The sequence below is a fragment of the Anomalospiza imberbis genome, chromosome 4, assembly GCF_031753505.1.
Source record: "Anomalospiza imberbis isolate Cuckoo-Finch-1a 21T00152 chromosome 4, ASM3175350v1, whole genome shotgun sequence".
Classification (NCBI taxonomy): Eukaryota; Metazoa; Chordata; class Aves; order Passeriformes; family Viduidae; genus Anomalospiza; species Anomalospiza imberbis.
This window is the reverse complement of record NC_089684.1, coordinates 6,117,594-6,138,700: the sequence shown is the minus strand read 5'-3', so window position 1 is coordinate 6,138,700 and position 21,107 is coordinate 6,117,594. Positions and strand designations below refer to the sequence as shown.

At 40.3% G+C, this 21,107-nt stretch overlaps 1 protein-coding gene across 5 annotated transcripts in view; it reads left to right on the top strand.

The window, feature by feature from the left end:
* Positions 1-21,107, top strand: part of STOX2 (storkhead box 2) — a 143,538-nt gene that overhangs the window by 44,286 nt on the left and 78,145 nt on the right. Inside the window, exon 1 of one of the 5 annotated variants that reach the window (XM_068186977.1) lies at positions 194-545. The exons of 2 other annotated variants lie outside the window; for them this stretch is intronic. The gene's annotated coding sequence lies outside the window, so the exon portion shown is untranslated. Of the gene's footprint in view, positions 1-193; positions 546-3,512; positions 3,531-21,107 lie in introns of those variants that run through there. 2 more of the 5 variants (XM_068186988.1, XM_068186993.1) reach the window with 2 other exon arrangements.

The following is a 21,107-nucleotide window of genomic DNA, read 5'->3' as shown; positions in this document are numbered from 1 at the left end:
CCCAGGAGGTGCCTATAGGACCCCCTGCACTTTTGCATTTTCTAATCTGCTGCCTAAAGCATTATCTTGCTTGCTCAGACAAGTCATTCACCACATCAGGAACGTGTGGGAAAATAACTCGGGATAACCAGAGGAAAATAAATGGCTGTGTAGTTGGCCATTTGGAGCTGAGCTAGCTTGGAATTCTTTTCTTTCAGCAACACCCTGAAAAAAAGTAGTGCGAATGGGTGTGAAATATAAAAAGACTTTGCTTCCTTCTTGCATAGGCATATATCCAAAAAAAGACAACAGTAAATATAGAGACATCTACTGCTAAATGCTTTGGTAGGGCGTTAAAGGATCTAAAGGCTCAGTGTGCTTGACTGGTAGGACATTGGATCTTCCCCACTGAAATGAGCTTTGAATACAAGGGAAATCTCTGACACAGCAGAGAGGAGAAGCCACAGTGATCACCTGGGGTGTTTTAGTGCGCTGCTCAGTCACCCAGACTCTACTCCACCCCTTGATTCTCCATTTGTGCTTGAAGAGAGGATTCCAGACATAATGTAAGTACAGAGGGGGAAACCATGTCCTATGTTATGGGCAGCAAAATCAGACTGCAGTGGGTCAGATCCTAAAAGGCACTGATGTTTGTTACGGGGGTGCTGGAAAAAAATATATTCAGGCTACAGCACTTCTGAAAAATGCAGAATTACTTCAGTTCTGTGACATGTAAAGTGGATTTCACAGCTACTGTTTCTGTTGCTATTTAGGAGACATCAGCGAAAAAGAACAGGATAATGTCTTCTGCTACTGTAGAAATGCCAGTGTAAATTATTTATTTCCTAATTAGTAGACATTGCTCTAATGATAGAGATGTTTAACAACAAGTTATTTGTATCATATCAAACCCTGTATTCTAGAGATGGCTTTTTCCCTCTGTTGGGTGTTAAAGCAGTTGCAGGGATTAATCACACCATAATGCAGCCAAACAGCTCATCCCTGCTTGACTCAGGGAGAAGAGGCGCTTTGGCTTGATATACACATGAGGAAAATCACATCCTAGTTCTACAAAGTATATTTTGAGAATAAAAGCTGAAGTTTAATTTAAAAAAAACTAAGCAAAATACCTTGTTTTTCCCAGCAAATAAGGTCATGCAGCCTGATTGCCTGGTCCATCTGTTGCTGTTCATAAGTATGTTATATTTTTAAAGGCCAGTATTAAATAGCATTATGTAGTTATCTACTTTTTTATTTTTTTTTAATTCCTCTTGGCTTGTCAAGCACTGTCATTATACCAACCGCTGTTCTTAAAACAGGATTTTGGTTAAAATAGCATATACCTGCCATCTGGTTGAAAAATGTAAGCTTCCTACACAACTGAGTGGAGTTGAACTACGGTATTAGGAATAGCTCATGTTCTCTTGAAAATAGCAGCTGATGGCAGATTGCAGAAATCAGCCAGTTATCAGTTGTCATTAAGCTATTTGATATCTGACACACACAGAAAGCATGCTATTTATAAGTGTGCAATTATGTTATAGAAGTATTCCTTTTTTTTTTTTTTTTTCTCCTTCCCTTTACTCATTTAAATATATTGGTTTGACTGGACTGGAAAGCAGAGTCTCCCTTAATATACACAGAATAGATGTGCTGTAGACTGAAGGTGTGCCAGACTGTTTGTAACATTTCTGTCATCAAAAAGTGATCTGAGAGGGGTATAGAAATAAATATGGTGTTCCTGTGCTATATAGCTGTCTAAAGAGAAATATCAGCTACAAAGAGCCCAAGAAACAGAAGTATATGGAACTAACTGGTAGAAGATTGCAAAACTAGAAATCGTAATGGAAAAGATGCATTTTACTTTAATATATATTTGCATTTCTGCTAGCAGGAGAAAAGAACTCAAGTCTTAGCATCAACTAAAAGCAGAAACACTAAAAGCATAATTATTTGCTAAACCTGGGCAAGGCAGCACAGACTCTCAGAAGTATAGGTTAGTCACTAACATGAAAGCTTAATGCTAACCACTAAGCACGGACTCGTACAACGCAGGGCAGAGGGTGCTGCTGGAGAGGGCAGTGAGGCACGCTGATGCTATGGCCTGTTCCCTTGCATACCTTGTGAGGATGATTACAGTAAACAAAGCAGAACCAGCCTGCTCAAAAAGAGGGTTTAGGAATTATTTTATGAGTGAAAATGTGAAAAAAAACCAGTCAAAATAGGATGGGGTGCTTTAAGGCTAATAATTTTATTCAGAGGGGGTGTGAGGAGGAGTTATTTTCACGTGCGCTGAGGGTTAGACTGTGATTAATCTGCAGCAATGACATTGAAAGCTTGGGAGCACATCCTGCAAGATTTTGTAAAAAATAAATACATATCTATAAATAAATCTAAATCTAAAGATATCCCTATAAATAAAATATAATAAGAAATAAAATATAATAATACATAGATAATATCTGATTATTCTCACAATTGTGAGAATATTTTGGTTATATTAGACCAGAAATATTTTGAGTACAATGAGAAGTTTGTTAACCCCACTGAAAAACCCCCGATCTCTTCTCCTATATAAATGTTGTCTGGAAAATTTAGGTCTTTGGTGTTTTGGCTTCAGCACAGTCTTTCTCAGGTTTGAAACTGTTGGGTTTGAATCTGAATCCCCTTGCTTTTCAAATGACATCTGAGATTCTGGTTGTGAAAGGTCTCTAGTCATTTTGCTTTTAAAAGTTACTTCACCCATAACCATCCAACCATAATAAAAACATGTTCATCTTCATAATTATAAGTTTTAGGTTTTACAGTCAGCAGAGGTATGTTCTAATATAGAAAATTAGGTAGCAAAGGTATAGGTCAGAGGTTGGGGTTTGCTTTTTATTTGTTGACTTTTCCTCACCAGTGTATTTGAAAATTTTATTATGGAGACTCATCATGTCTCCCTTGCTTCAGGCTTTTGCAGACCTTCTTAGGCCATCAAAGCAGCTTCAGCAACCTCAGCATTTTGGCAACATTGCACCTATCTTGACCATAAAAAGACTTGTAACTGGTGCAGAGAGCACCTCCCACAATGGAAGGTTTGCGGGCACGAGGGACGCCCAGGAGCGATTGCGGCTCTCCAGCGCTCCTTCCCAGGTGTGTGTACCACATGCCAGCTCTCCGTGCTTTCCTGCTAATCAAGCTGGTGTTCCCAATGAAAATCAAAGTCTGCAGCTTCTGGGGAGAAGCCTGCTGCTGGCACACAGGGAAGGCTGGCAGAGGAGGCAGGGACAGACTCCCTACACAGTGAAAAGTGCAGATGTTTGTCAGTTCAGGGCAGTTTGACAGAAAGTGTCTCTTCCTTTCCACTTCCCAGACTGCATACAGTTATTTGCAATTCCAAGCTGCTTATTCTCTAATTTAGTAGCTAATGACTCATCTGCCCTGGTGTGCTCCTCCTTCCCTCCCAAGCTACCAGCTCTCGCTGCTCGCTCACTTGCTCACCCGCCGACTGGAGCAACCTGCAGCCTGCTTTAGTTCCCTTTGCCTCAGCCTCCCCACCCTGGCGAAAGGTTAGTGAAAGCCCATTTATCTGCCTCTCTTTCTTTGATTTGTAATTTTTTTCGTGGGTTTATCTGCACAACAGATGGCTAATAAAAAAAAACCCCATCAAATAATCTGAGTGTGTCTTGTGGGGGGTGGTTGGCAGAGAAAACTGGGAGGGAGAACAAGCACTCGTGGATCAAAAGTAGCTGTGTAGGCAAATTTTATTTAAGGACAGAACACAGTATTTTATTTTGTTTCTCACATTTGAGGAAAAAATATGTTAAAAATGCTGACTATAGTTGAAGAAAACATATTTTAAGTGTATCAAAACTTAAAGGTAAAGGTGAACAGGAGTAGTCCTTGGTAATTAGATTTCAGGCATCCTGGAAGCATCCTGGAAGATAAGGACATTTCTCAAAGGAGCTTGATGGTTTTGCAACTGCATAAAAAATTTCCTTTATACAGTAGGTAGATGCCAAAAGTACTAGATATGGTGGCATGTTACACCTAGCGTTTTTGTAAGGAGGTTAGGAAATGATGTAGCAAAAGGTAGTTGTTTTTTTGCATGGGTACTAAAAGTATTTCATGTCTAAATGAATTCATTGTCAGGAGTAAATGTGAGAACTTACTCCCAGCAGTCCTGAAGTATTAAACTTTTCCCAGCAGAAACTTGTCTTGAGCTTTCTGGGACATTGTTCTGGTGTTGTTCTCAGGTTAATTATTCCAGGTCAAGTTTTCTTGTGGAAGCTTAAGTCATTTTCTCAGCTTCTCAAATTCTGACCTCTTTATGTCAGTGGGGAATCTGGTAACATCCATATTTAGGCCACCAGATGCACTGCATTCTGAGCATGTGGGGCTTTTCCTTTTTTTAGGGGAAGCAGGAGGTGAGAGAGAGGAACTCTAAAACTGGTTTTGTTTGCAGCAGCATATAACTTGCTTTTGGCTTAAGGGAGTATCTTTTCTTTGACTTGGGAAGTTCTGCTTTTACTAAGAGAGAGCTAGAAAATGAAAATTTTCTCACCATGGCCTACATTCCTTGAGAAACTTTAGTTGTGTTGGAAAATATGTGCTCTGTCTGACCACACAGCCTTTAAAGTGGCAGTAGCCAGAAGGGTTCTGGGATTGCCTAAGAAATTGCAAGGCTAAGGAGAACTTCCCAGCACCCAGTGTACACCTCGGGTACTTTGCTGAAGGGCACCAGTTGATAAAGCAGTCATTTCCAGCTGGGAGCTGCCCAGGAGCATCCTCCAGGCCTTCAGTGCTGGGGATGCAGCTCTCTCTTGTTCCTGCTTCCTCACAAAGTAACCACAGCCTTTCCCCGTCATCTCATGTTGCTCAAGATGAGAACATGTGTGCTGAAGTTCAGGATCAAGTTCCTTGGGCAACATCCAATATAATCTGTCTAATCTGAATTATTTTTTAAAATTTAGTTTATGTCATGTAGTGGTTGCTGGTGCCAATAGGTATTTTGCATATATATTACTGAGTATATTGCACAGAAAATTAGTGTTATGGGTTAATATCAGGAAAGAAGAAAGAGTAAGTTTTAAAGTCTGTAAACTTGGCACAAAGCACTCTTGGGGGCAAAAATGGTAGAAGCAACGTTAGGCCCATCAGGGCAGTATGTTCTGAGATAATGGCTTTCTACAATGTTAGAAAGCAGATATTTAGGGCGGTATGCATGTAGTGCAGGATGTGCATGTAATTAGCAGTCTTTCTATTTTTCTTAAGATATCTTGGAAATTTATGTGTTGAAACTTAAAATCTCTGAGGGCAACTGCTTTCAGCTTAAGAGATGGCAGGTATTTAATTTCTGGTACAACCTAAAGTTCTGATGGTCTCCTGCCTGCGGGTTGTGATGGACAAAACCTCTTTAGAAGTATGTATATGGACTTTGCTATCTCTGTACCAGAATTTATGTGACATTTTTCTCTCTGTGATCACCAAAGTCCTTTAGGGAGGGATATGTTATACGGTTGCCGTTTTACAGCTGAAGGCATGACAAAATACATGACCACATACTATGTATTTCTCCAGGGCTTCTGTTTCATACCAGCTACACAGGGATAGGAGGGAAAATACCTGGGGATTCAAGTGAGGGATGCTTGAATCCGGGCAGTTGTACTGGAAGGGTGTCCTTGTCCACAAGGCAGTGCACTTGGGGCATTATTGCATCACCTCGGGCTCATACATCTTCTTGCCGACTGGATATTTTCATAAGAAGGTACAGGGAGAACTGGAAACTAACATGCTTTACCTGAAATTATGCAAGGATCCTTATTAAATACTTTCTTTTTGCTGTAGGGGAGACTTGCTTCGTGACTGTGGTTATTATGTGCAAAAATAATGGTTGTGAAGCACTCATTAAACCCTGCTGAAGAGGATGGTTTGTGGGGGGGAGTGTTTCCCATGGGCTCAGGAGGCATTGTGCCCATGTCTTTGTGATTCTGTACTGTTCAGTGTGAAAGATAAGTATTTCTGCTCTAGATAATATAAAGAATTATCAAGAGGCTTTAGAAGAACAATGTCCTTTGGACTTTTTCAAAATGAAAGCATAATAAAAATGTTTCCTTGACTACAGGAAAGATGCAGGCATTCATGTGTACAAGGGGAGCATTACATTACCTGCTCAGGTAGCAAGCAGAAGCCCACGCAGTGTTCTACTTGAGGACTCATTTGAGTTGCCCTTGGATCAAGGTCCTGTCTAGATTAAAGGCTCGAATTGAGTCATGTGAGGCGCTGCAACTGCATGCATACTCTTTCCTCATGACAAATGTGAAGTTATTTGAATTATTTGGCATCCCAAGTAAAAGCCCTGGGGTTGGTAGTGTAGAGAATGTTCAGCTGATGCCTGGCAGCATATTTATGAATTGACGATTGAGAAAAAAGCAGGAGTGTCAGTCTGTGTGCCTCTGGGTTGGTTTCATTGTGCTGACCACTCCCAGGTAAAGCCTTACTTAGCAATGAAATGCAGATTGGCTCGTTTTAAACAGGAACAGGCTGACTTCAACCAGCCAACACAGATCTAAAGCAGACTTGCCAAATTCTTGAAGATTGCCTGATGTGTGATGCTTCTCAGCCCTGATTTAAATAGATGTTTGGCATCACCACTGCTCTACTCCTGTCACCCAGCAGAGATGCCATGCTTTCAGCAGGGCTGCAGGATGAGCTGGATGGAGTGGCTTGTGACCATGGAGCAGAGTCCCAAGCATCTTATCTCACTTTGGATCATCATGGGGACTTGCAGGAGGCAGGAGTGATGGCAGTGATCTTTCCTTTCCTCCACTGTAGTGCTTAACATGCTCTTTTTGCTTCAGACAAACCCTACTGGAGCCCCATGATTTCTAGGAAAAAAACATACCAAAAGCATAGGACTGGACTATCTGGCACAATGCTGGCTTAGCTCCTGGGCAGGAATGAGAGAAGAAGGAAGGATGGCTCCCTTGCTTCCTTCAGGGGGAAGGAAGCTGGACAAAGGAAGCCAGCTGCTTGTACTTCCCTTTTCTTGTCAGTTTATTCAAAGGAAAAATGAAGGAGAAGCCTGAAACTTTGCCAGTTGCATAGATTCATTGGGCAGAACCAAGCACAGCAATGATATTAACTGTCTGCCTGTACTCAATCTGTGTAAGATAGAAAAAGAATGTATGAATTAATTCTTCCTCCTTCTATGAAAGCTCCCTTAACCAGGCTAGAACAAGGATTATCAGTTCGGAAGAAGTTTTTTTTAGAACAACTTTACTGCCGTAACATCTTCATGTAAGTTTTGGTTCAAGTACAATGTGGAGACCTTGAATGCTTCATGTCTCATGCAAAATTAGATACCTTATTTTTTCACATCTTATGTTTTCATGTCTGTGCACATGTGTGACATGCCTGTTTAATGCAATGTGAATGCATGCAAATGACATTTTTTTATGTCCTCGCTTCCTCGAGCAGGTTTTAATCATGATGAACTTTGTTGATTTGATTTTTAGTAGAATGCTAATAAACTATTTAAAATGCACAATGGAAAATATTCTTAGTACATGAAATGGATCAGAAATAATAGTCAGCTGCAAAAGAATTTCTGTTAATCTTCTTAAAGGCAGGAGATAAGATTTCAGAATCAGATTAAATGTTTGTATTCCACATTAGGAGACCTCCTCGGTTCTGTCTGACAATCAATTAATCCTCTTCAGGGTCGCAGTTGCTCTGGTTTTCATTTACCTCTTTCATGTTGTGCATGAAGAACCTTTTATAGACTCTTAATGCACATTTATTTGGAAGTTTAAAATTGCATTGGAGGCTTGACTTTCCGTAATGTTTGTTTGTCTTTGTTTTGTTTCTTTTAGCTGAGAGCAGGGAGAGATGGGCACTTCCCACTCCCCTGAGTTTCGTGGGAATGGCAGGGGCGGTGTGTAGACCTGGTCCCACTGAGCTGTTCAGCTGTCATGAGCGTCTCATGATTAAATCTCATGCTGAGGGTGCCGTACACTCCCCCCACCCAGCATCTCCACTCGCTCAGTGTGAATTTCCCACTATGTAAGATGTGGGAGACGAGGTGACAGCTTGCTTGCAGGCAGAACACAGGATACTACATGGGAAGAGAGAATGTAAAAAACACCTGCTGTAAGCTGGTACTGAAGATATTTGCATAATTTATTAGTATTTTTAGAAAACAAGGGCAATTAAGGAAATAAATATTTGTCATGGATGCAACATATCGTGTTAATATCAGATGATGTCATTGTTCAGTGATGCTTTGCATATTACCTCTGTGTGCAGCAGAGGGCACTAAGTGGTGCTTAACTTTTAAAGTACAGGAAAATTCTGCTTTTTTTTTCTTCATTACCCAGATTGCTGCCTTTAGAGTACTTCTCACAGGTCTCAGTTACTGACTACTACTTTTTTTGTGTGTCTTTGTCATATCTGTTGCATTTTGTCTTCATAAAATTTAGAGACACAGCCCATCCAAGGGCAGTCTGTCAGCAGGTTTACATTCTGGGAAAAAAAAAAGTCAAATGTTATGTCAACTCATTTTCTGAGTTGATTTGCAGTCATCACTGTCATTATGATTCCTCATAAGTTTCCAGGCACAGTCACGGTGAAACTGGGGAAGACCTAGACAGATTTCTTATCCTACAATGATGATGTAGGTGAATTCCCAGAAAATCGGGGCTAAAGCCTGAAGAATTTGCCAACCACCACAAGACTAGAGGCAGAAGTATTTTGATGATTTCAACAGCAATGATATTTTGCACAACGACATAACCACTTCTCTCAATATTAAAATAATCTAAACTTTTCTGGAAGCTGTGTGATATAAAAAGTGTGTATGATGGTTCATTACAAGTTTCGTAGCTCTACACTAGAAAGTAGTTTATATCACTACCATCTTTTGAGTACATTCAGTTTGCCTGGTTAAAAAATAAATTAAAATAAGGCAATAGTTCGTTGCCTGTCAGGGATGAAAACATTATTCATGGTAAGAGATGAGGAGGTGAACTACTTTTTCAGTTAAAATAATTTGAGGGGAAATAAAACTAGAGGGAGATGGATTTAAAATGAAAAGGAGGTGATTCTTCATGCCAGAGGCAGGACTTGCAGGACTTCAGATGATGCTGTGAGTGCAAAAAGTTTACACAGGCTGATGGAAAGACTGGGCAAGCCTTTGGCAGGGAAGCCTCACAGAGATTACTCAGTAGAGGAACCAGAGCAGGCACAGTGAATCCTTCGAGCTGAAAATGGGGCGAGATAGAGACTCTTATGAGAAGGTGTAAGTGCCACCTTATTCTTCCCTGGCTGTATACTGCTGGCCTCTTTAGTATACTAAATATTGGACTAGATTGTACTGGGGATTGCTGGGGAGTTTCCTCTATTTTAAGGGACTTTTAATTAACATCTAAAAAAATCAGGCTGTTGGAAGCAGTTCTTGTGCAGATGAATCACGAATATAAAGCAATTTCAGGTGCATGACAGACTACATTCATTGCTTAGCTATTAGACTATAAATCATATTTATAAATCCCTGCCTCTGGAAGAGTTCTGCTATATTTATTTCAGATGGCTTTCAAGCCTCATTTAAGAATATGTTTCTTCAAATGTTTCCAAATGCTACCTTCTTGTACTTTTTTTGTTGTTGGATAATTTCCTAAAGTGGTTTGAACCAAATAATTGTGCTCTTTATGTTTCATCCCTGATCTCACATATTCACTTGGTTCACTAATACATCTCCAGCATGCAGAATGTTTGATTAGTAAGGTGAATAACTGCTTTCTTTAATGTCTTATCCTGACAGTCATGGTATTTGAGCTGGTTACAAACGCCATCTGCTATTCAAATGACCAAAACATAGAATTCTGGACTAAATTAATGTGCATTTATTGCACAAGTCCCATGGCCACAGTAGGAAGTCCAGTCTTGTCTTCTAGCAGGAAGGCAGCCAGTCCTGGCAGGCAGTTAGAGCCGCACGTCGCACACTCGCTGTGTCTCTGTCCAGCGGAGCAGTGCCGGACTCAAAGACACGGCCCGACACCTTTGAAGGGAGCCTTTGGCTCTGTCTCGTGTGATCTCCCCTGCCCTGCACGGGCTGTTCCTGAGCGGGGAGCCCATCTTACCGCAGCTGCGGCCCTTGCAGGGGTTGGCACAGGAGGACCCGGGACCCAGCCTGTCCGTGGGCTGTCCCCGTGCCCGAGCAGCGCTCGTCTTCCCGCCTCTGCCAGCAGTGCCCGTGCAGAGCAGGGTGTGGAGATGCCAGGGGGTACCATAATGCTGTGGATGCTCGGAGCAAGCAGGCACCTAGGGGCTGATGGGTGGTGGGTGCCATTTTTTTGCCAACCTCTGGAGGAACATATTTTCCCTTGACTGGGCTTTTTCCATGGCTGGCTGGCCTGCCTGGGCTTGGAGGGTGCTCAGAAGTACACATTCGAGGTTTGATCTGCATTGCTTTAATCATCCCAAACAAGCCAGTCCTGTCCACATGCAAATACTCAAACTGTGTAATCCTTTTGCATTTCATGTAACAGTTTTGTGTTTTTCTCAGTTTGGCAACTTCTGTGTCTTATGCGAATCAGAAACAATCCCTTTCCTTGGAGCTGGTGCTTTTGCTTATTTGCATGTACAATTTCACATCAGCATCAGTATCTCATGTTCTGCTTTCTCCTTCTTCCTAGCCCTGAGCAGAAAGTGCCTGTGGTGGGCCTGCTGGGATGGTCTAGAGACAAGCAAGCATGCCCACTGGGAAGGGGGCTGAGGTGGGGCAGAACCAGTTTTCAGACGTAAGCTGATGGCAACTTAAGCCAGGGGCTGGTAGGGCTTCCTCTGACCAGTGAAAGGTTTTTGTGTGGTGAAGAGCTCAGTGAGCAGTCTTCATTCTTCCTGCCTTAAATCACTGCTATTTTAAAAGTATGTTCCTTATTTCCCTATGCCCTTCAAAATGTCAAACAAAACAGTTTTATCATGAAGTTGAGCAAAAATTTAAATCCTTTAAATTATTTTTTTAGAAAGGCATTGTACAGGTACTTTAGCATTAAAAATAAATGAAAGATTGAGATCATTTGTGTGTGTCTAAAGCTACCTTGTCCTTCTATATGTGCTTGTTTGTTTAGGGAAAGCTGATCTATAATCCACAGACAATAGATGCATGAGGAACATATTTTTAATCTCTTGTTAAGGTGTAGGGTTGGCACTAGAAGATGTGAGGACTTTTTATAACTCTGATCTCAGTGTGGTGCTGGGTGAGTTCCCTGGGATGCTCTGGAGAGCAAGTGGTGTGCCAGGGTGTTTCCCTTTAGGACTCTCTGTTGGAATCTGCTGGGAACTGATTTTCTGCTTGTTTTTTTTCCCTGGGATTCTGAAGCCTAGTAAGAGCCAAGTGGTCACTTTTGCAGTTGTGGGACTTTGGACTTCTGTGAAAAAGAAATTTTAAAATACCATCGTTAAAGATGCTGCAAATCACTGAACAGCTTTTAAAAAGAATGTGCCATGTTGTGTGCCTCTGACTAACTAGCTGTCATATCTCCAAGAGCACTGGGGGGCTATTTCAGTTACTTGCATTCCAAGCTGCAGAAATGCTGTAAGTAATATATATCTTTTCTATAATTAATAGACCATACAGTTGTGTGTGATTAATAAACCCCAGTGACGTGATAACCCAAGTACTTGGAATTTTTTTTTTCTTTTCATTTTGAAGTGCAGATGTGAAGTTAGTGAAGTTAGTGCAGTGTAGTTAGTGATTTCACATATCTAGGAAAAAGTTTTTTCCTTATCTAGATGGAAGTTTTTGTTGTGTTTGCATTAATGTATGAAATGTAGTGTTCTTTCTTTGTAGTAGAATGAATAAAGGTACCATGGGAAAAAAAAAAATGTTTCCTCTCTAGACTTTACATTACTGTGCAGATGTAAGTATTGCATGTGTTTATGCCTATTAATTTTTATTGAAATAAGAGTTTCATGCTCCCCTGGAGTTTTATGGTTTTTTTTTTTTTTTTTTTTTCTTTTAAGAAAACTGCAAGCAAATCCAGTTAGAAAACAAAAAGCAATGTTATGGGAGATGAAAAGTATATTTTGACTTTTTTTTTTGATTCTTGACGTAGACATGTAAAATGTAGGATTGTATTAGTGTGCTTAGACCATCTCAGAATATTACATGCTGGAGGAAGGGAGTCAAATGCCACAGTTGAAGCAGATGGTGTTCTTGAGTCTGTCTGTGCAGCACTTCCTACACCAGGGAGTGGGTGGAACGATGGGAGTAGAATTCTCTGCACTGTCACACAGCTCAGATGCTGCACCAGATACAGCACCAGGCTGTCTTGCACCAGATGTTGGTGGGTCAGAAGGGAACATCCTGCTTGGAGTTTAGCTTTCTTTCACTGTACCTGATTCCTTCTTTCGGGTTTCAGTCTCCAGACTGCTGCTGTGGGATCTGCTGTACCTGTGGTCCCAGTCAAGTCCTCAGGACCGCAGGGGTGTTGTTGCAGGAGTTGTTTGGAGCTCAGCAGTTTATTCAAAGACACTCCTGTATCTATCCCCATGGTAATATACCTATGAAGAGGATCTGATCCTTAACCAGCTGATCAATGCAGCCATCCTACGTCACTCTTATCAGCATGTACTGCTCTGTGAGGGTGCCTATAAACATACTTGTCACAGTTACATCCTGGCAATTTGAAGTACCTACTGAAAAATATCTTTCTCTACTTACAGGACTTTTCCAGTACATAAAATTACACTGACTACTTTGAATCCTTTACTTACTTTAGTTGCACCACAAGAACACAGTGAAACTTTGCTAGTGGGGAAATAATGCAGAAGCTCTTTGTCCATTGCCTGCTCTTTGCAGGCTAGGAGGTGGTTATCAGTTGCCTTTACAATTTTAAGACTGATGGTTAACCATAGCTAAGGGCAGTCGGATTCTTCTAATTGCAGCTAGAAAATACTTTCTGGTGATTATCAGGGGGGTTAAATGATCACACGCTGATCTTTCCTGATTTTCAGCAATTTGTTAGCTAAAATACTTTAACTCTTTTCCAAACACTGTGTTTTTACATAATTGGATTTAATGTCCTTAGAAAGGCTGCATTATTTTTCTATGCCCAGAAGATAATGAGCACAATTAAAGTGAAGATAATGAGATCAGTCCTAAAGAGGGGGTGAGATGATCTAAGAGGAATCTGTGTTTTCGAGGATGGTTCATTTGACAGGACTCAGTGACACACAAATGGTGCCTGTTGCTTCAGGACCATATGACAGTATTTTTGTCATGCATCATGCAAGGTTAGCATGGGGGTTGCATCCACAGGGAGTAGTGAACAGAGAGAGGTAGCAGTTCCCAAATAGGGTAAAGGATATAGCCGGTAATTACAGACTCACTTCCCTGCCCTCGAGGACCTGAGCACTTCTGTCCTGTCTCCAAGCCAGTGAGAAGGGCAGCTGTAACACTGATCCTCTTTTAACCCTTTCTTGAGCTGTGGTGTTAAACATCAGTCATTTAACTGCCTGGCCCTGGGAGGGGTCAAGTGTGACCTTCCTGGTTGCAGGAGAACCCATAATTAGAGGGTAAACACCTGATGCTCCTTGTGTTGTGTCTAGGTAGAAGCATGTACTGTGTATATAATATACATAATATACAATATTGCTGCTGCTAACATAAGGAAAGTTACTTTTTTGCAAATATGTGAGTAAATAAACAAGTTGAGCCCACATAAGTCATCAGATCAGGAGTGATAACTCACTGGCCATCTGTTTCTCTCTGTGACTCTGTTTTTGTTGCTTGCTCTTTGGATACAAAAATGTATCCAAATGAAGGTGCTTCAGCTTGCCATTTTCACATAATTCTTTTGTTGCAGACATCCTTGGGAATATTGAGTGTCTATGTTTTATTTCTGACTGAAAATCATGATATCCAGAAAAAAATTGACTTAAAAAATACCAAGCAAAACATGAACTCATATATGATATATGAACATGATTTATCCAGTTTGTCTGAGTAACTATTTTGTTGCTGGAGTTATTTAATTTTCATCCAGAATGAGTAACCCCCTTTTCAGTAAATGTGAAACCCTACCTTGTGGAGGAATATCTTGAAACTTGTGTAAACATAATTAATAGGAGCATTAAGTATCTGATAACTTCCCTCTACTATTTCGGAGGTAGTTGCTGCTTGTAGTTATTCTTGTAACTTTACATTGCTGTATACATCTCTATAACTGAGTCTATGCCTCTGCTTTGAAAAGGGATTAGGCACTTCTTGCCCTCAAAGGTGCATAGTATCATATTTTTTCTTCAAGAAGGCAGAGACAGAATGTTTTCTGAATTTGTTTTTGGTTTTGACCACTGGATTTACTAACAAGAGACTTAAGCATACTTAAGTTGGTATGCTTAAGTCTCTTGTATATTATAATATGAGTTATAAGGTTTCAGTTTCTTACCTGATTGTTCTGGGGTGCTGGAATACTGTTTTCAGAAGTTGGATATGGTGAAATTTGTGTTTCTAGCTGTCTTCTCTTGGACTGAAATCTATTGGTTCTGAAATCACCAAGCTTTGCACTGATTTTCAAGGTGTAGCAGTCAGGGAGAATGCAGTTTTCTGAAATGGTAAAGATAGGCAGGAATATGTTCAGACATCCTCTGAACCAAGATCTTGCCACTTTTGAAATGGCCTGCTCAACACCACAGTTCACTAAAAGAGAAATCTGTGTTATTGCAGTCACATGCTCAGAGATCAGTGTTCTTGTTTGGTTTAGGTTTTTTTTCTTTAAATAGCAACAAAATAAAATGTGTTGGAAATTTCTTTGACTGGTAACACAGAAACAAGAATAAAATTTCATAAAATTATGAAAAAATCTTACTTTTATAATGTTCGTGGTATAGGTCTCATTAAAATGGACAAGTCTAATCAGAAAGATGTGATTTTAAAAAACCCAAATACTGTTTAGTCATCAACATTCTTTTGCAAGTAATGCATGGTTGGTTACTTTAGTTGAGCACATGGAGAACCAGGAGTTTCATTTCATACTGAAATATTATCCTTTCCTCTTGGTAAACCAGGCAGACTGATGGTAGTTGATACTACCACGCAATGTGAGGCAAGGCAAGACTGAACTGTGTCTGTTGAATCATTGCTCCTCATTCCTAGGAAGTTCTATGGATCTGATCTTCAACAATAAATTTTCTTCCTTCTAGGGTTTCTTTAGGGATGCTTTTTTAGCTGTATGCTTTGCTGAAGCCTAGGTTCAGGTTCCAGCTGCCTGGGGTTTGTTCTTACTTGTTTTATTAGGGGTAAGGAGTCCAACAGACAGGCAGAGATCACTGTGTATCTTGAGTTGATTCCTGCCATGAAGAGTGAGGATTGAATGCAAGGAGCATTTTTGGCTGCCAGGGCTACACCCAGCAGTGCCTGTTCTCCAGACACTTCAAAGGCTTTGTGTTGCTTCACTGGTCTAAAGCAGGGAGTCGGGGCAGAGCCTGTGTTTCAGAATACCCTCATCTTCTTTCAAACTGTGGAGAGCCAATACTGCCTGTATGACTGAATTACTGAGGCATGTTTCTCTGTGTGCTAGTTTGGCATGTTATAAAAGATGTCTGTGATCTGTAATCATAGTTCCTGTGCTTGTTTAATCATCGAGGAACAATACTTCTGCTCACCCTTCTTTGCCTTTCATCCTCCTCTGTCTCACCTCGCCAAAAGCATGCGATGTTCCTGAGCTTGCTGTAACCTTTCACTCTTTTTTTGTAGCTGGAACATTTCTGTCAACAGGCTTTCCCTCCTGTGAAGGTACCCCAATATTATACTCATGTCAAAAGCAGAGGACAGCAGCTTGTCAGACATACATGTAAGTCACAGCAGTGGCAGTTTCTGTGAGCTGGGCTATACTAATTTGCAAATAACCCAAAATTAAACAGCTTATATAATTTCAAAGTGAAGCAGCCTGGTTCCTCAGGATCACCAGTGATTTAGGCATGCATTTGCTGCTGGCTGGAGTACTTGCTTCCATTAACCACTTCATCTAGTTGGAGGTTTTAAACTCCTGGTACCTTTCATTACACTGAAGTCCAGAGGCTCCTCAGACTGTGAACATCACTATGACAACCAGTTACTTTTCTCCTCAAGTACACAATTTGTAAATTTGGGCAGGGATGTTTTTATGGATGTTTGATGGAACAGCTTGTCAGAAGCTACTACGGATAGGGCTCACAAGACCTTATGAGACAAGCAAGCCAAACACAAGATCTTCAAAATGAATGTAAAAATGAATGTAAAACTCATTTCATCATTGAGTTTATGATACCCAAATGAGAAAGGAGAGACACTGAGTGTTCAGAGTGAGACACGGGACGGAAATAAGGCTCTTACCATCCTGTTTTCCTCCAGAAGAATGGAAGTGGACAGGAAAATGTAACCACCTACCAACAGTTTTGAACCACAAAGGTCATTGCTTACAGCTGGGCCCTATGTCAGTGGCAGGGCATCATTGTGTTTGCCTGCTCCCCCACACTGCAAGCAAGTCTCTCAGAGTTTGAGGTGACAGTACTTGGCAATAAGCTGACTGCTTTTTTTCCTTTTACCTACCTTGAAAATACCATCCTGCATAATTACCTGATTTTGTTGAGAAAAACTGCAGTGGAAAAAAGGCTTGTTAGTTTATGGGATAAGAGGGGATAAAACAGGTTTCTCAATCCCTGTTCCTTTGGTGTGTGCTAGAAGGCTCTTGGCAGAAAGATAGCTGGATTTCCAGGGCAGCAGGGAACCACACTGGCTTCTGTTGCAGTAATTGGGCTGATGCTACAGAAGATGATGCAATAAAACCTATATGTTACTTCTACATAGCTGGGCTTTTAGTAATTGGTATAGGACCATTTATTAGGTAAATAATTAGTTTTTCCAGAGAAGAATTAGGATACTATATATATATAAAGGAGAGATTTATGAGAGCTAAAAGGTAACAAATTCATATATTGGCAGCTGTTTATAACACTAATTTGTGTGCTTTATTTAATTCCTGAATTTTATTTCGAAAGCTTCAGACAATGCAGGATTGAGAAAATGGTAGCTGGAAGCAAAGCAACTGAGAAACGTATTTTAAAAGCCTGCATATGATATCCATTCCTTTTGTAAACACTGTTTCCTTTATGACCTCCTCCTGCTTTGTATTTAACATTTCAAAGAACTTTGAGGGACTCTCTGTAGGCTGTGTCTTCATGAAGCCAGTAGCCAAGGATTTAAAGTATTGTCAGTGCTGGCCCAAAGCTGAAAACTGCGGGCGGTTTTAATCTCAGGGTGGGGGGTGGGTGTTTAAGCCCAACCTTTTGTGTTCAGATTAGGGAGTGCAGGAGGATAGACTTAAGGGGTGTTAGTGAGAATTTTTTCACTGGCAGTTCAGTAATAGCATCAGGCTTTGGAAATACTTTTTTCCAATTCTTTGTTATTTCAGTAATTACTATGCGGTGGGTAGAAATCCACAGGGTTTGTGGTTTTTTTAAGTACCTCAGCAATGACATGGGGATATGGGCAATAAAAAGAAGTACTTGTTTTTATAACTTTTTACTCCTTGGACGACTGTGGGCACTTAAATACCTTTTCAGATAGTCTATCATTGTTTCAGTCCTGATGTCTGTGTTTATTTTGTCTCGGTTCCATCAGCTGGGATAATAGTAAGATCCATCTTTAGAGAGGAAGGAAGACAAAAACAATTTGACACCAGCATCATGCTCTGACAAATCTGAACTCTGCCAGTTGTGAAGGCAGATTGCCTGATTTACTTTACATTGTCTGAGAGATGGAAAGGTTACTAAACATCTCCCCCATTTAGAAAAAGATCAAAGACAAGTCGCTGAGCACCTTGCATTTGGAGTTTCTTTTACTTTATACAACAATCTATGAAATGTTTGTCCTGAGTATTTGCTGATTCCCAGAATAGCTGGGGGTACAAAGCATTTGAAATTTTTATGTATGGAGACATGGTGACTCCTTGCTAAAGTTTCTGAGATGATCGCCATAACTAATAAGATTTACCACAGTTGGGTTGTGTAGGTATTGAGTTCAGCTCAATAGTGATCAGTTTTAATGAAGACTAGAGTTTCTACCTCTTAATTTTGGACGTGATTCTTTCAAATAGAGTTCTAGTGCTAGGAAATTTTACTTTCACGTAAATGGTCTCACTTAAGATGTTTGTTTCTTTTGAGAAATATATTTTTTTGGATTTTGGTAATTTTAAATGTCAGTGGTTCTCTGTGCCTTACAAAAGTTCATTGTAATACATAAAGCATTTTGAAAGAAATTTTATCCTATGCTAATGCCATTCATGTGCTTTAAAGGATGTAATACAGTTTTGTGGTAGAAGTGAGGAGTACACTTTTCAGAATTACAAAGGCATTTTCTTATTACATTTTCTAATTTGATATTAATTTACTTCTCCTAATTTCACAATTTTATTTTGATTATCACAATGATATTCCTTTGTCATAAGGGAATTTTTTTCTTCATAACATCTACATGTTTCACTTGTTCTTATCTCTGCATGTTTCACTTTTTCTTATCCTTGATCTGGTCAGAAAGTTATAGGTTGAACAATTCACACCAGAGATTGTTCTTGTATCCGGTGTGACACTTCAGTGTTGTGCTAGAAGCATTTTGCTAAGGTGAGGTTTTGGATGCTGCTCCCTTCTGCTTGGCTCCACAGAAGAGTCAAAGGTCTTGCCCTGACCTGCAGAAATCTTGGAGGTAACAGTGCTCTCCTGGATTTAAGCCTCTCTTTGTGTTTAAAACCCTGTTAATTAATAACAGAGCAACTGACAGCCTCACAGTAATATGGAAGGATATATAGAAAAAGAAAGTAGCAGATCTCCCTGTGGTTGATACTTTTGCTTTAGCAGATTGCTACTGTTGTGTAGGGTGACACTTAGTAAGACAAAAATAATTTTGTTGCACTAGAGCGTTGAGAAAGAATTTAACCTTCTTACAAGGTGGTGGGAGAAGTTTGAGACCTAGTGCTATAAAATGTCTTTTTCTTGTTCCTCTACTAGAATACAAAAATCTCTGCATTCAGGAGAAGTGCTAAGAACAGCTTCTACAGAGAGGCAAGTGCAAGTAATGCCTGCATAAACCTTCATCTGAACAGGGCAATGGGAAATTGTCTCTGGTTGCACACAGGTGGGTAATGTCAGAACTTCAAAAGCCAAGTGGAGGATGGCAACAAGCTGTAGTAACCAGGGGGAGTCAGGGTAGATGTTCCAGGAGTGGAATTATCCTTCTGATGAGTGCTAGTGCAGAATCAGAAGAGAAGGGACAAACTCCAGGGTCCCACTGAAAACCAATGACCAAAGAGTACCACCTTCACAGGAACAAACCGACTCTGCAGTGCTGCAGTCTGGTCCAGAGAACAAGCAGACTGATGATTTTGCATTGATTTTCCGGAAGCCTTTGAATCAGGCATGTGTAGAGTCATGTAATTTTTGTCTGTTCTTATGATTCCTCTCTAGAGGTTTTTCATAGCTAAATGTATGTGCCAATGAGACAGCCTCTGAATCTGAGACTATAGTAAAATATCCAAGAAGTGATTGAATTACTCTTCTGTGAGGTGAGAAATTGGGGCTTTTTGATTTGTAAGTTTATCCTTGCTTACATTTTTTTCAAACTTATTGGTAAAAACCATACCTTTTCAGTACTAAACCACTATTTTGAAAGCCTATTTAATTTAGGCAGAGTTTCGTGCACATATGGAAGTAACTGTATGACAAGAGGTTGTTTACAAAGGGTGGAGTAGCCTCTTTTCAAGAGGCTACTCCCAATTTTTCTAAGGTTTTAAAGATCTTTGCCTCTTGTGCATGCTATATATATATGTGCATCTATAAAATATACTCACTATATTGCACAGCTGTATAAGCAAGAATTTTGAGAGGGCCCTTAGTACTGGGTTATTCAGCAAATGTTCTGCAGTGTTATAGCAGCTGCTGGGATTTAGTTCCCTTGGTATGCTGCTTTTAGGACTGCCCATCAAATACATTCATTGTCCTCTTTGCAGGACAATGCGAGCCATGCAAGATGCAAAATACTACAACACTGCCAACTTCTTACTGCCAAGGGCCTTCTTTTCTTAGTGGATTTTTCTTTAAAAAGTACCTGTCTGACACACAGACTCTCCTTTTTTGTGTTGATGTAGCACTCAGAAGTTTCACAAGAGCCCAAGGCCTGCACGTGCATTGTGCCATCTTTGCAACATAGGCTCTGCGGAGGAATGGGCATAGAGAGACATAGAGATATGGGAATTAATCTCTAGGAAGATAATTTGTGGTGGCTTTTACTGCTGGTGGGATCTACACTGGCTGTTGACTTCTTGCTCTCCATTGTTTTAACTCCCAAAGCAGAAGGTTAGGCTGTTATTCTAACTTACAGTACAGCTGGTCCCCATATATCAATATGTTACTTAAATACCAGGGTACTAATGGTATGTGACACCAGTGGAAAACAAGAAAGTTGAGGCCAGCATTTTTGGCATATCTTTTGCTACTATATCCTTTGGAAGAACAGCCGGTGAATGAATTGACTTGTGATTTGAATTGCTGTAAGTCCACATCTCCAAGTTTTAGAATTCTGTGATATGTGAGAGGAAATTTGTGCGGGATTCATGGCTTGTCTCTCTCTCTCTCCCTCTCGTTGCTTTTGTATACTGAGGAGTTACAAGCCCAGCTTCCAACCATTTTATCTAACTTGCTTTGAGTCAGTGATAATAGGAGAGGAAAAGCATGCATCAAAACAAAAGCTGCATCCTACAAGTGTTCCTCCTTGTACACTAGCTTTTAGGTAGATTTGGGTATCCAGATTGAAAAACCTTCTGCATCAATTGTCTTCTTTGCAGAGGAAGCACAAATCCAATCAGAAGGTCTGGCATGAAAAAAAAGAACGAAAACAGGGGAGCCTTTCTTCTCATTACATAGACAGGTTTTTCTTAAAAGTCATGCAAGTTAAAATAAATACCACAGCACATAAGGCAGCACACAGAAAAATGAATCGGTGAACTACAGCACGTGTGCAGCAGCAGCGCTGCATTCCTGTCATCACACATTCCCAAAGCATAACACTGAGAGAAATATGATCTGAAACTAGTTTAAGAGGTGCTGTAAGTAAG